Consider the following 11357-nt stretch of genomic DNA (forward strand, 5'->3'; position numbering starts at 1 on the left):
TCATCTTCATAATCCTATTGCCCTTTTGTTCCCACTGAAACGTATGCCTCTCATTTTTCGTTTCCTTCTGGATGATAGATTCCGGACTTTTAGCGCACATTTTAACTTCCTATTTATGTATACTCTAATCCGAAGACGGTTCAAATGGTTCAAATGGCTCTGAGCACTATGGGACTTAACATCTATGCTCATCAGTCCCCTAGAACTACTTAGAACTACTTAAACCTAACTAACCTAAGGACATCACACAACACCCAGTCATCACGAGGCAGAGATTCCCGCCTGGAATCGAACCCGGGAACCCGGGCGCGGGAAGCGAGAACGCTACCGCACGACCACGAGCTGCGGACTCCGAAGACGGGAAACAAATTATATCCAGAGGTAACAGGCCCTCCAAACCACGCGCTGCTTCCACAAAATTCCATCACTCTTTTCTGATCTGCGAGTCACCTAAGTCTCTTCCACCCCCAGTGCTACCAGGTCCTTCGCCAGGTCATCCGTCCAACACTGCCTTGGTCGGCCTTTGTGGCGTCTGGTGCTTCCTCCAAGCACTTCTTCATCTGTATTTCTGATGGCATGTGGGCTACACGGCCGGCCCACTGGATTCTTTAGCTCTTCAACTTCTGTAGGGTTGTTGATTGACGTACCAAGAGGTAGATTTCCTCATTCTTCCTCCTTCTCCCTCCTCCTCTATCTAAGATCAGTTCCCATATCTCTCTCATCACTCTTCTTTATAAAATTAATAGATTTTATCTTTCTCAGTTAGTCATAGTCAGGTTTCTGAACTGTACGTGACTGCTGGGCATATCACTTTGTTATTTATTCTCATCTTAGTATTCGCTGATATTGATTTTGAGCTGAGTGTCTCCCTGAGGGAATATATGCATTTCATTCCTACGGCTATCCTTTCCCTGATGCTCAATTTCTATGCTGTTGTTGCTGGTAAACGCCGATCCCAAGTATTTGAAGTGGTGATTTCTCTTGGACTGTGTGCCACCTATTGCAGGAACTCTTGAACTCTTCTTTTTTTTTAATTCACGTTTAGCCCAACCTTCCGTGCTTACTTGTCCATTCTCTGGTACATTTATTTCAACTCGTGGTCTAATTTACATAGCGGTAATATATCATTTTCATATCCGAGACAACTGAAATTACCATCCATCTGTAGTCCAGCCCACTCGTGGTGCTTAAAAATAAACGATCTAGTTACTAGACAGCTCTGTAACAGTCGTCATTTGCAACGTTGGCCTCGGCTGTGCTCGAATTATTCCTGTTGCAAATCAGATTTGTTGTAATGCAACTCAAGACTAGCCGAGAGGTCTATACTCTTTCCAATTAGATCGAGTAATCCGCCAGAGACCGCACTCAGCGAAGATCCGCCTAGTGCCCGCCTGACACCCGTGACCCGCCCCGTACCAGGACGAAGATACCCTGCTGGTTGTACAACCAGCCTGACTTTCGCTCACAGACCAGCTGACACCATGCATGGCACCAGCAGCCATCCCCTTCCGAAGTGTTCTTCCTTTCGTTCGATACTTCCAACACTCAATTTGCCATCCTGGAACCTCCCTTCAAGCTCCTGACTAGTGACAGAAACAACGCATGCAACCCTACGGAATGATGCTGAAGCCAAAGCTTTCCATCTACTTGCACTGACCGAGCGAGGTGGCGCAGTGGTTAGCACACTGGACTCGCATTCGGAAGGACGACGGTTCAATCCCGCGTCTGGCCATCCTGATTTAGAAACTTCCTGGCAGATTAAAACTGTGCGCCCGACCGAGACTCGAACTCGGGACCTTTGCCTTTCGCGGGCAAGTGCTCTACCAACTGAGCTACCGAAGCACGACTCACGCCCGGTACTCACAGCTTTACTTCTGCCAGTACCTCGTCTCCTACCTTCCAAACTTTACAGAAGCTCTCCTGATTTAGGTTTTCCGTGATTTCCCTAAATCGCTCCAGGCAAATGCCGGGATGGTTCCTTTGAAAGGGCACGGCCGACTTCCTTCCCCATCCTTCCCTAACCCTCTGTGACCGATAACCTCGCTGTTTGGTCTCTTCCCCCAAACAACCAACCAATCAACTTGCACTGATGTGAATGTAAGCAAGGCTGGAAGAGAATTGCAAGTCGGAGAGTTACTGTTTCTGTTCTATAGCTGACTACAAAGCGCCCCAGATTATCAAAGTAGCAGTATTAGTAGCAGATACCTTCTAGTATTAATACTGAAAGAAATATATTGAAATACTAGTGTGCTGAATTCTCTAAGTTATGAGAGTTACTTGACGTTTGCTTTTCAGCCTTGAGAAAAAAAATGGTTCAAATGGCTCTGAGCACTATGGGACTTAACAGCTATGGTCATCAGTCCCATAGAACTTAGAACTACTTAAACCTAACTAACCTAAGGACATCACACAACACCCAGTCATCACGAGGCAGAGAAATCAGCCTTGAGAATGTGAAGCACTATGTATGCAATCAGTCGGTACTGGGATGTCTTTTATGGTTCACTCACAGCTTGAAGATATAGTGGCCTACGTCTTTCCGTTGCCAGCAGTCAGCATGAATTGGGATCATTAGCATTCCCCTTGATCTGTGTTTTAGATAGACGTTTTGAACTGTTTCTGGGGCAGCGAAACATATGAAAATTCTTGCACAATCCTGGATTAAGTTTTGTGCAAGCAAAGAGAAGTTTCAAAGTCTTGAACCAGTTATACTGCAGAGAGCCTGACTTTCTTAGAATTTTGCCGGCCGAAGTGGCCGTGCGGTTAAAGGCGCTGCAGTCTGGAACCGCAAGACCGCTATGGTTGCAGGTTCGAATCCTGCCTCGGGCATGGATGTTTGTGATGTCCTTAGGTTAGTTAGGTTTAACTAGTTCTAAGTTCTAGGGGACTAATGACCTCAGCAGTTGAGTCCCATAGTGCTCAGAGCCATTTTTTTTCTTAGAATTTTGATTTTCCGCAGATTTACTTCTATATCGACGGAAATTCGTTTTACTCACCTAATTTAACCATCACTTTCTTTCTTTTCCGTTTTGTTCTTCCAGTCTTCTATTACAAATCTTGTAATTTTTTCTTTTAAAATATGAATTGCCCTCCTCACCATTTCCATCAATCAGCGGGCTTCCTCAAAACACTCTCCAACGTAGGGGTCTCACTGATACCGCAACAAAGACTCGCCTCTGTTTCCTCACCTTCTTAAGATGTTGCCGTCGAAATAAATTTCGGAAACACTGTCATTACCACCAGAATGAAGCACGATTGTTACTTCCCATTATGCTCCTGCTGCCGATGTACAGTTTCGGAATTTTCCGTGTCAGTTTTACGCTATTTTGAAGGAAGGAAGGAAGATTAGAATTTAATATCTCATCAACTTCACAGTCATTAGGAATGGAGCGAAAGCTCGAATTGGGGTTGGATGGGAAAGAAATCGTCCTTTCTCTTTCAAGGACACAATACCGGCAGTTGCATTAAGTTATTTAGGGTAGTCATGGAAAATCTTAGTGAACCATCATCCTCCTGAATGCAATCCAGGATGCACCACTACGTTCTGTTGCTAATCTGTGATAGTTGTAGAACTCTATGTTTTTCTTAAGAAATCCTTTTTTATGTATACCAATCTGCTTCTCGCATGCTCCTGGCTTCATTCACATTGTATAATTTCCTTTCTGGTTATTATCAGCGCTTCATTTCTCCGTCTTTACCTTCTCCTGTTTTAATGCTTATGAGGTCACCATTCTCCTTCTGCTTACCCATCATAATTGTATTCTTCCTTAATTTGAATCCTAAACGAAGTAGCCACTACAATCCAGTCAATATTTTTGTTACTCTTTACCAGCAGGAAAGTTGAGAATTTTGTAATTTGTGTACGTTCTACTTTTATTTTAATTTTGTATCTCAAATTTTCTTTCATTGCTTTGTTTCTTTCACATACAAGTAAAAAATGTCAGAGGCGATTAGCCTTTACAACAACATTACGATTTCAAGATATTTGCGCTTTTTTCACAATAATATTAATTGCAAAAATTGAAGACTATTGGTCTGACACTGTACATAATCCATGTTCGTCGCGGGATTTTGAAAATGTTATTCTGCCTTACATTATTATAGGCTTCTTAAGACGTATAAATGTCACGATTTGTGGTTTTTTGTCACCTTTTATTTTTCTTTACATTATTATGTGTGAAGTCTAAATTATTTTTCAAGAACTTCTCCCTATTCTGAAACAGTCAGGATCTAGTTCAATGCCTTTTCTACTTGTCTATCCATTCTTCTGTATATGGTTCAAATGACACGTTGCAGTTTCATATATTCAGAGTACTATGTAAATCTAATGTTACCTAAGTCTTTCATTAATTCTAACGTCTCTGAAGATATGTCATCTATTTGATTTCTTCTGATTTGTTGCAGCTGATAACTTGCAGCAGAGTGTCAAATGTGGGTGCAATACTAGACGATTTATTACTTTCATTAAAATTGTCGGAACGACATTTAATAATATTCATAAACACAAGGCAAAACATTTTTAAAAGTTTCAGTGGTTTTTTCTTTCTTCCTCTATGAATTTAAGGATTTCTCCAGCTATGCACGATTTTTCATCCTTCACTTTACCATACATGTAGTGACTTTGACTACTTTCATTATTGTTATTTAATTATCATTTGTTCTATTGCATCTTTCTTTGTACGTCAATATTTCACCTTTTCAAGCTCCTCTCTTTTATTTCCGCCATCGGAATTCACCCTCTTGTCCAACTGTAGTGCACCATGATCTGCGTCTATAAACGCTCGTGGTTGTGCATTGTGGGGTAGTAGTCAGTCTGAAATCCTTACCATACTGTGACAGAAGACAGCTGACACCAGGGTGCCAGCCGCGTCAAATCGTTCAAAGGCGCTCGAGTTTGTGTTTTCAGTTCGCGCACAACTTGAATCCCAACAATTTATTATAATTTCGTGTTGCAGCGCGACTTTACATTCCCATTGGATATAAATATCATTCTAGTCTGGTACAAGCACAAAATTTACATTTACTTGAAAATATCAATTCCTGTTTCGTTGTATGTCGTCTACAGTTCATCCACATCGTCATCTTGTGATGAGGAAACCTACTCCATCCAGTATGTAACTTAAATTTTTCTTACATCTTCTCCTAGTAATCTGAGTTTTTTTCTGTACTCTGTTTCGGCTATGGGACTGCCTCCCATTTTTAGGTGAATATTAATGATCAGCTCAGACAGTTGACAGTTTTTTTTATGCCAGACCCGAGGAGTTTCTTGGCATTCTTTCTTTTTTTTTTTTTTTTTTTTTTTTCGGGCAATGGTATTCCCTTAGGCTAATACAATCGTAATTCAGTTACGTTATACGAAACTGACGTGTTACTGTAGTCTCGGCAGATATAAAAGTTGTGTTGTCTATCGTCTTGTTCAGTGTTGTTAATCAGGGCTTACAGCAAGCCTTTAGGTGTTTTTCACAAAGTAGTAATTCGTTTAATTATTTCCTCTGCCTTTTTTTTTTTTTTTTTTTTGCTCTTATGAGTACGTCCAGAATCGCTCTTAGTCTTGTCCTCGAGTATGTGTAGCTTTTTTATGCTAAGTTCCTCTGAGACACCTTAGATTCACAACCGCCATAGCTAGCTATAGTTTTGCTTCGTTTGTCAACCCTCGTCCTCTGGGTAGGGGATGCATTTGGCATTTGGCACATGAGTGGAGTACAGTTATTACATGCCTCTTGGTGAGTGAGTAAAAAATGCTTCGGAGGGGCATTCTCTCATACCCTTAACTTTGACCTCAACCCCGTGCGGACGCCTCCGTGACGGAGGCAGGAGCCGTGTATGAATGATTCAGTCAGCGCGATCAATGAAAAGTCAGAATTGGAAGGCCAATGGGAAAGCGCTATGTTTCATCCGAATGCATGAAAATTGTGTTAATTTTCCAAATTGGAAACAGCTGATTTTTGTTGACTATATAAACTACTGCAGCTTCTTTGTAAATTTTTCTATTATGCATGAAATATGTTTCCTCAGAAAATTACACTGAAGAGTCAAAAAAACTAGTAGTACCTACCTACTATCGTTAAGGCCTCCGCAAGCAAGCAGAAGTGCCGCAACACGACGTGGCATAGACTCGACTAATGTCTGAAGTAGTGCTGGAGGGAAGTGACCTATGAATCCTGCACGGCTGTCCATAAATCCGTAAGATTAAGAGGAAGTGGAGATCTCTTCTGAACAGCACGTTGCAAGGCATCCCAGATAAAGTCAATAATGTTCATGTCTGGGGAGTTTGGTGGCCACAGGAAGTGTTTAAACTCAAAAGAGTGTTTCTGGTGCCACTCTCTAGTAATTATGGACGTGTGGGGTGTCGCATTGTCCTGCTGGAATTGCCCAATTCCGTCGGAATGCAAAATGGACATGAATGGATGCAAGTGATAAGACAGGATGCTTACGTACGTGTCACCTGTCGTATCTAGACGTATCTGACGTCCCACATCACTCCAACTGCATACGCCCCACACCATTACAGAACCTCTACCAGCTTGAACACTCCCCTGCCGACATGCAGGGTCCATGGATTCATGAGGTTGTCTCCACACCCGTGCGCGTCCATCCGCTCGGTACAATTTGAAACGAGACTCGTCCGATCAGGCAACATGTCTCCAGTCAAGCTTTGTGTCGTGCAGTCATCAAGGGTAAACGAGTGGCCCTTCGGCTCCGGAAGCCCACATCGATGATGTTTCTTTGAATGGTTCGCACGCTGACACTTGTTGATAGCCCAGCATTGAAACCCGCAGCATTTTGCGGAAGGGTTGCACTTCTGTCACGTTGAACTATTCTCTTCAGTCGTCGCTAGCCCGTTCTTGCAGGATCGTTTTCCAGCCACGGCGATGTCGGAGATTTGTTGTTTTCCCGGATTCCTGATATTCACGTGCACTCGTGAAATGGTCATACGGGAAAACCCCCACTTCATCGCTACCTCGGATATGCTGTGTCCCATCGCTAGCGCACCGACTAAAACAACACGTTCAAACTCAGTTAATTCCTGATGTCATTGTATCAGCGGTAACCGATCTAACAACTGCACCAGACACTTGTTCTCTTATAAAGGCGTTGCCGACTGCAGTGCCGTATTGTGACTGTTTACATATCTCTGTATTTGAATACGCATGTCTGTGCCAGTTGCTTTGGTGCTTCAATGTAATATCTGCATGGAAGTAGGAAAGTACCGGTGTGATAATGACCTTTCGAAGATCCTCCTCGAAGTACGCCATAAATACATTCTCTAGAACAAGTGATAGAAAAAACCCTGCAGTTGCGCCAGCATCTGTAGCTACAACCGAACAGAATGTAAAGTGAGTTGTTTTCTAATAGCTAACAAGTCTCCAGACGTAGAATGCGTTGTACTATTGTACTATTGGCTTCTTAGATCTTCTGCGCAACGGACTTAATGGATCACTGTTTAGAAACCTCGTAATTGCCACCCATTACTACAGATGAGTGTGAAATTTTGCTCAAAGGTGAGTACAACTTTTATCTATAATGGCGCAAACGTATGTCGCCTTGCCACGTCACCATCGGGCTCTATGGCGCTTCAAACAGCAAGGTGGCGACACATGTGAGAAAAAGGTGACAGTTCAGAAGTTCATATGAAGTGTAACGTTGATTAATGGTGTCACAGTGCCACCACACTTCACTAAAATTCTACCCAACACCAACGGGGACTTGTCACACGAAAGGAAGGTCGTCACAGCCCCTCCTACACACATTCAACCCCTTCTTTTGACGCCTCTGCGATGGAGGTTAGAACCGCGACCGATACCGTTGAAATCACGCACTTTTGTTGCGAGTTCGTATGAGTGTCTGCCGAAAACATTCCGGACACACCGCTGCTTAGAATCGGAACGAAACGGCGTAAGGGAATGGCATAATGGGCGTCAGTGAAATCATTCGCTTTCGTAGAGCGTTGATTTCCACGCATTTTGCGGTCGAAAAGACTGTCCGCAGTGCGATGAGCAGCAGGGAGACGTACTTGACAATTTTAAACACTGCAGACACCCTTTGACGTTGCACCCCTTCTCTAATAAGAACACTGTGGGAATGCATCCCCCTTAAATGTGATCTGACCTCTTTGGAGTGCACCGTGACAACAATTTTTGTTCCTGGATACGGGCTGGAAGCACTAGGGACTGTTCAAAACCATTCAACGAAATCTGAACGTGATCCGTGGCAGGAAAGGCTACGAATACATTCTCATACCTCATTTTTCGCGTCCCATAGCGGAATCACAAAAAAAAGGGGGGGGGATATAACATTACGGTGCATAAAACGGCAAAGGATCCTCCTAAGACCCTCCTCCCAGTTTTGCAAGACCCTGGTTGCAGCCAAGCACCTTAGTTGAGCATGTTACCAATGAACCTGTTGTAACTTCGACACAAATGAGAACTCGTAGCTACTCTAGCGCCTGAGGGTTAGGCTACCCCTTCGAGACCCCTCAGGCGCTGTTTGCCTGCTTTCAGGCGCTAGAGTAGCCACAAGGCAGAATGTGTGTCGAAGTTTCAACTATATCGTAGAGACGTCAGAAAAAGTGGTGAAGTGTGGGTAAGAAGGGGTATGACGACCTTCCTATCTTGTGAATCGTCCATGGTGATGCTAAACAGAATTGCGGTGAAGCTTAGTGCGAACGTGACATCATTAATCAACCTTATACGTCACATGAACTTTTGTGCTGTGGCCTTTTTGCGCAAGTCTAATCGCCTTGCTGTTTGCAACTTCGTCGAGCCCGAGGGAGACGCCGTAGGGGACGACGCTTTTGAACCTCTAGAGAGGAGAGTTCCACACACCTTTCAGCTACGTTTCAAACTTATGCGTCGCAATGGATAAGTCGAAAAGTGATCGATCAATGCTGTTGCGCAGTATATTTATTGACTTCAGTTGATCCAGTTCGTGTTCTTGACGTTACGTAGATTGGGAACGAACGTCTTGTATGTATCGTCACTCAAATTGTGGCTGAAGTTATTCACCTAATGACGGTTAGTAACAACTGTAATTCTGAGAACTGTTTGATTATATCGTTGGTCATTGCAACTTCATCTGCTACTCACTTGCCAACTCATATGTGTTTACTGACGTTGTTCTTATCCGGTAAACCGATTAGATATTTTGTTCCCTTCATATTTACTCCACTAACTCTACTAAGAATGACTTCTTCCTATTCATTACTCTCTCCAAATATATGTTTTACCCAGAACGTTTAAACTCTAAGCATCCTGCACTCTGACCAGAAAAAGTTTGAATTTCTGTTCCACCATCATTTTATGTATCCCCCTGCATGCTGATCACGAAGGGTGTACTCACGGAGTCCATTGTTTCTCGTTTTTTCTCATGGCTTTCTTCCACTGGGAGTAAGATCGAACAGCTCTACAGGCAGGGACGAAGGTAACGGCTTAACTTTCGTCGATCACGAAGTCATTAGAGATGGACCACAATCTGGCTTTGGTTAACAAAGAGGAATAATATTGGCCTTGGTCTTTTGAAGGAAACCATCCTGGCATTTTCCTAAAGCAGTTTGAGGAAACCAGAGAAAAAACTAGATGTGGACGACTGGGCGGTGATGTGAAACGCCGTTCCCACAAATGAGAGGCCAGTCTCTTAATCTCCGTATCTCCTCGCTCGGTACTTTTACGGGTATCGTCTGGGTGGGGGTGACGGGTAGGCGCCATTCAAATTGCATGATCTGCTTATATAAGGCATTTGGTTTTCATCAAGAGATGAGTGCTCAAAATTTAAATGATTATAAAGGCCTTCTTTTACTGTTTCACGTCTCAAATTCATAAAATATCAGTGATATGGTCATTGGCACACACATCTTGAGTTTCACCGTTTACAAGAGACATTGTGAATTAAGTACCAAGACTGTCCTGGCTTGGATAATCGTTGTGATCTCTTCCAGACAAGATACATTCTCCGTGGATGTTGTTCCCTGGTACTCTCACCCTTGTGTAGCAGCGTCTTCCCACTATCAGCGGCAACACCCCGGACTGTGAGATATTCTGTTCGCGGTTCGCTTATATCGAGGCCAAGCCTGCTAGCTGTTTGTTCCAGTTCGTCTCTGGATCTGTACAACGTGGCTACATCAGTAAAATGGGTAACGTCAGTAATGATCGTATCTCCGACCTGTCGAATTTGTTGATGAATGTTCCCTTCGGTATCTTTTCTAGTGCAAGGTTGAGATTTGTAATTTTGTTTCTGAATTTTACTTTATTCCTTGCATTACTCAGGCTCACTCTATGTTAACCAGTTTCTTAGGTATTCTGAACTTCATAAAGCAATTGATTAGACTCTCTCGTTGAATACAGCCACACAGCTTCCAATAATTCGACAAGGAGCAAGTACCTTCGGAAATTTGTCTTGTTCCCACGCCTTCTCAGTAAGATGTCGGAGCACACAGATGTAATCGATTGTGGATCAGCTCTTCCAGTAGCCATTTCTTCCGCTAGAGGTTTAATTCGACTTAGTATACATTTCAACAGTATCTGAAAGGGAACTATAACTGACATTGGAGTAGTTAATTTTATAGACATTCTTGTAAATTTGGCAGACGATTGCTGTCTCCCAGTCTCCATGAACTTTCTGCCTTGCCAGTTCTTTTTTTTAATTTTATTTTATGAACTGCTGAAGTCTTTCTGGGAGTTTCCGTCATCGCTGTTGAAGAACTTTGGCCTGAATTCGTTCCTCACCAGGGTTTCTGTTTTCTTCTCTTTCTTCACTCCTGCCTTTACTGGATGTAGAATAGTTTGGATTTACAGTGAGTAACTGTTGGAACAAATTGTTTGGTTGTTCGAAGACGGGGTGATTACATGAATATTATTTTCATCTCGGAGTGATATTAAGTTCAGGAATCTCCCAGTATTATTCTAGACAAGCTTTTTAAGGTTCGGTACAACTTCTCAAAGATCCTAACGTGTTGTGCATTTCATTAATCCTTTCCCGTATGGAGGCTTCTGCATTCTCTCCAGTCATAATTTTTAGATATTACTTTTCTGTGCTGTACTTCAGACTGTCGTTTACTCTCCGAACAATTAATCCAAACACTTAATTGACCTCCACTTCTGTCCTTCCCACACTGTCTTACTCAGAACACATATCCTCGCCAGTACTCCGTTTCTTGATCATTGTACTCGTATTTGCTGTTTCTGATTTACAGTCTTGTCTTTCCCTTCATTTCTGTTCTGAGTTTTCTTCAGTTTCCTACCACTGTAGTATTTAAAGGCAACTGTTGAACAGCTTTTTCATTAGTATGAGTATGTAGTTTGAGAACATACTGCACTAACTTCTTGACGTCTCTAATCTGATTTTTAGCTGTATTTACAGGC

The 11357-nt window shown here is 42.8% G+C and overlaps 1 non-coding gene across 1 annotated transcript; it reads right to left on the bottom strand.

The window, feature by feature from the left end:
• Positions 1-1767: 1767 nt before the first annotated feature.
• On the bottom strand, positions 1768-1842 carry Trnas-cga (transfer RNA serine (anticodon CGA)). The gene has a single exon. It is a non-coding gene; the product is annotated as a tRNA-Ser (tRNA).
• Between the last annotated feature and the right edge of the window lie 9515 nt (positions 1843-11357).

This window comes from Schistocerca nitens, chromosome 4 (genome assembly GCF_023898315.1).
Source record: "Schistocerca nitens isolate TAMUIC-IGC-003100 chromosome 4, iqSchNite1.1, whole genome shotgun sequence".
Lineage (NCBI taxonomy): Eukaryota > Metazoa > Arthropoda > Insecta > Orthoptera > Acrididae > Schistocerca > Schistocerca nitens.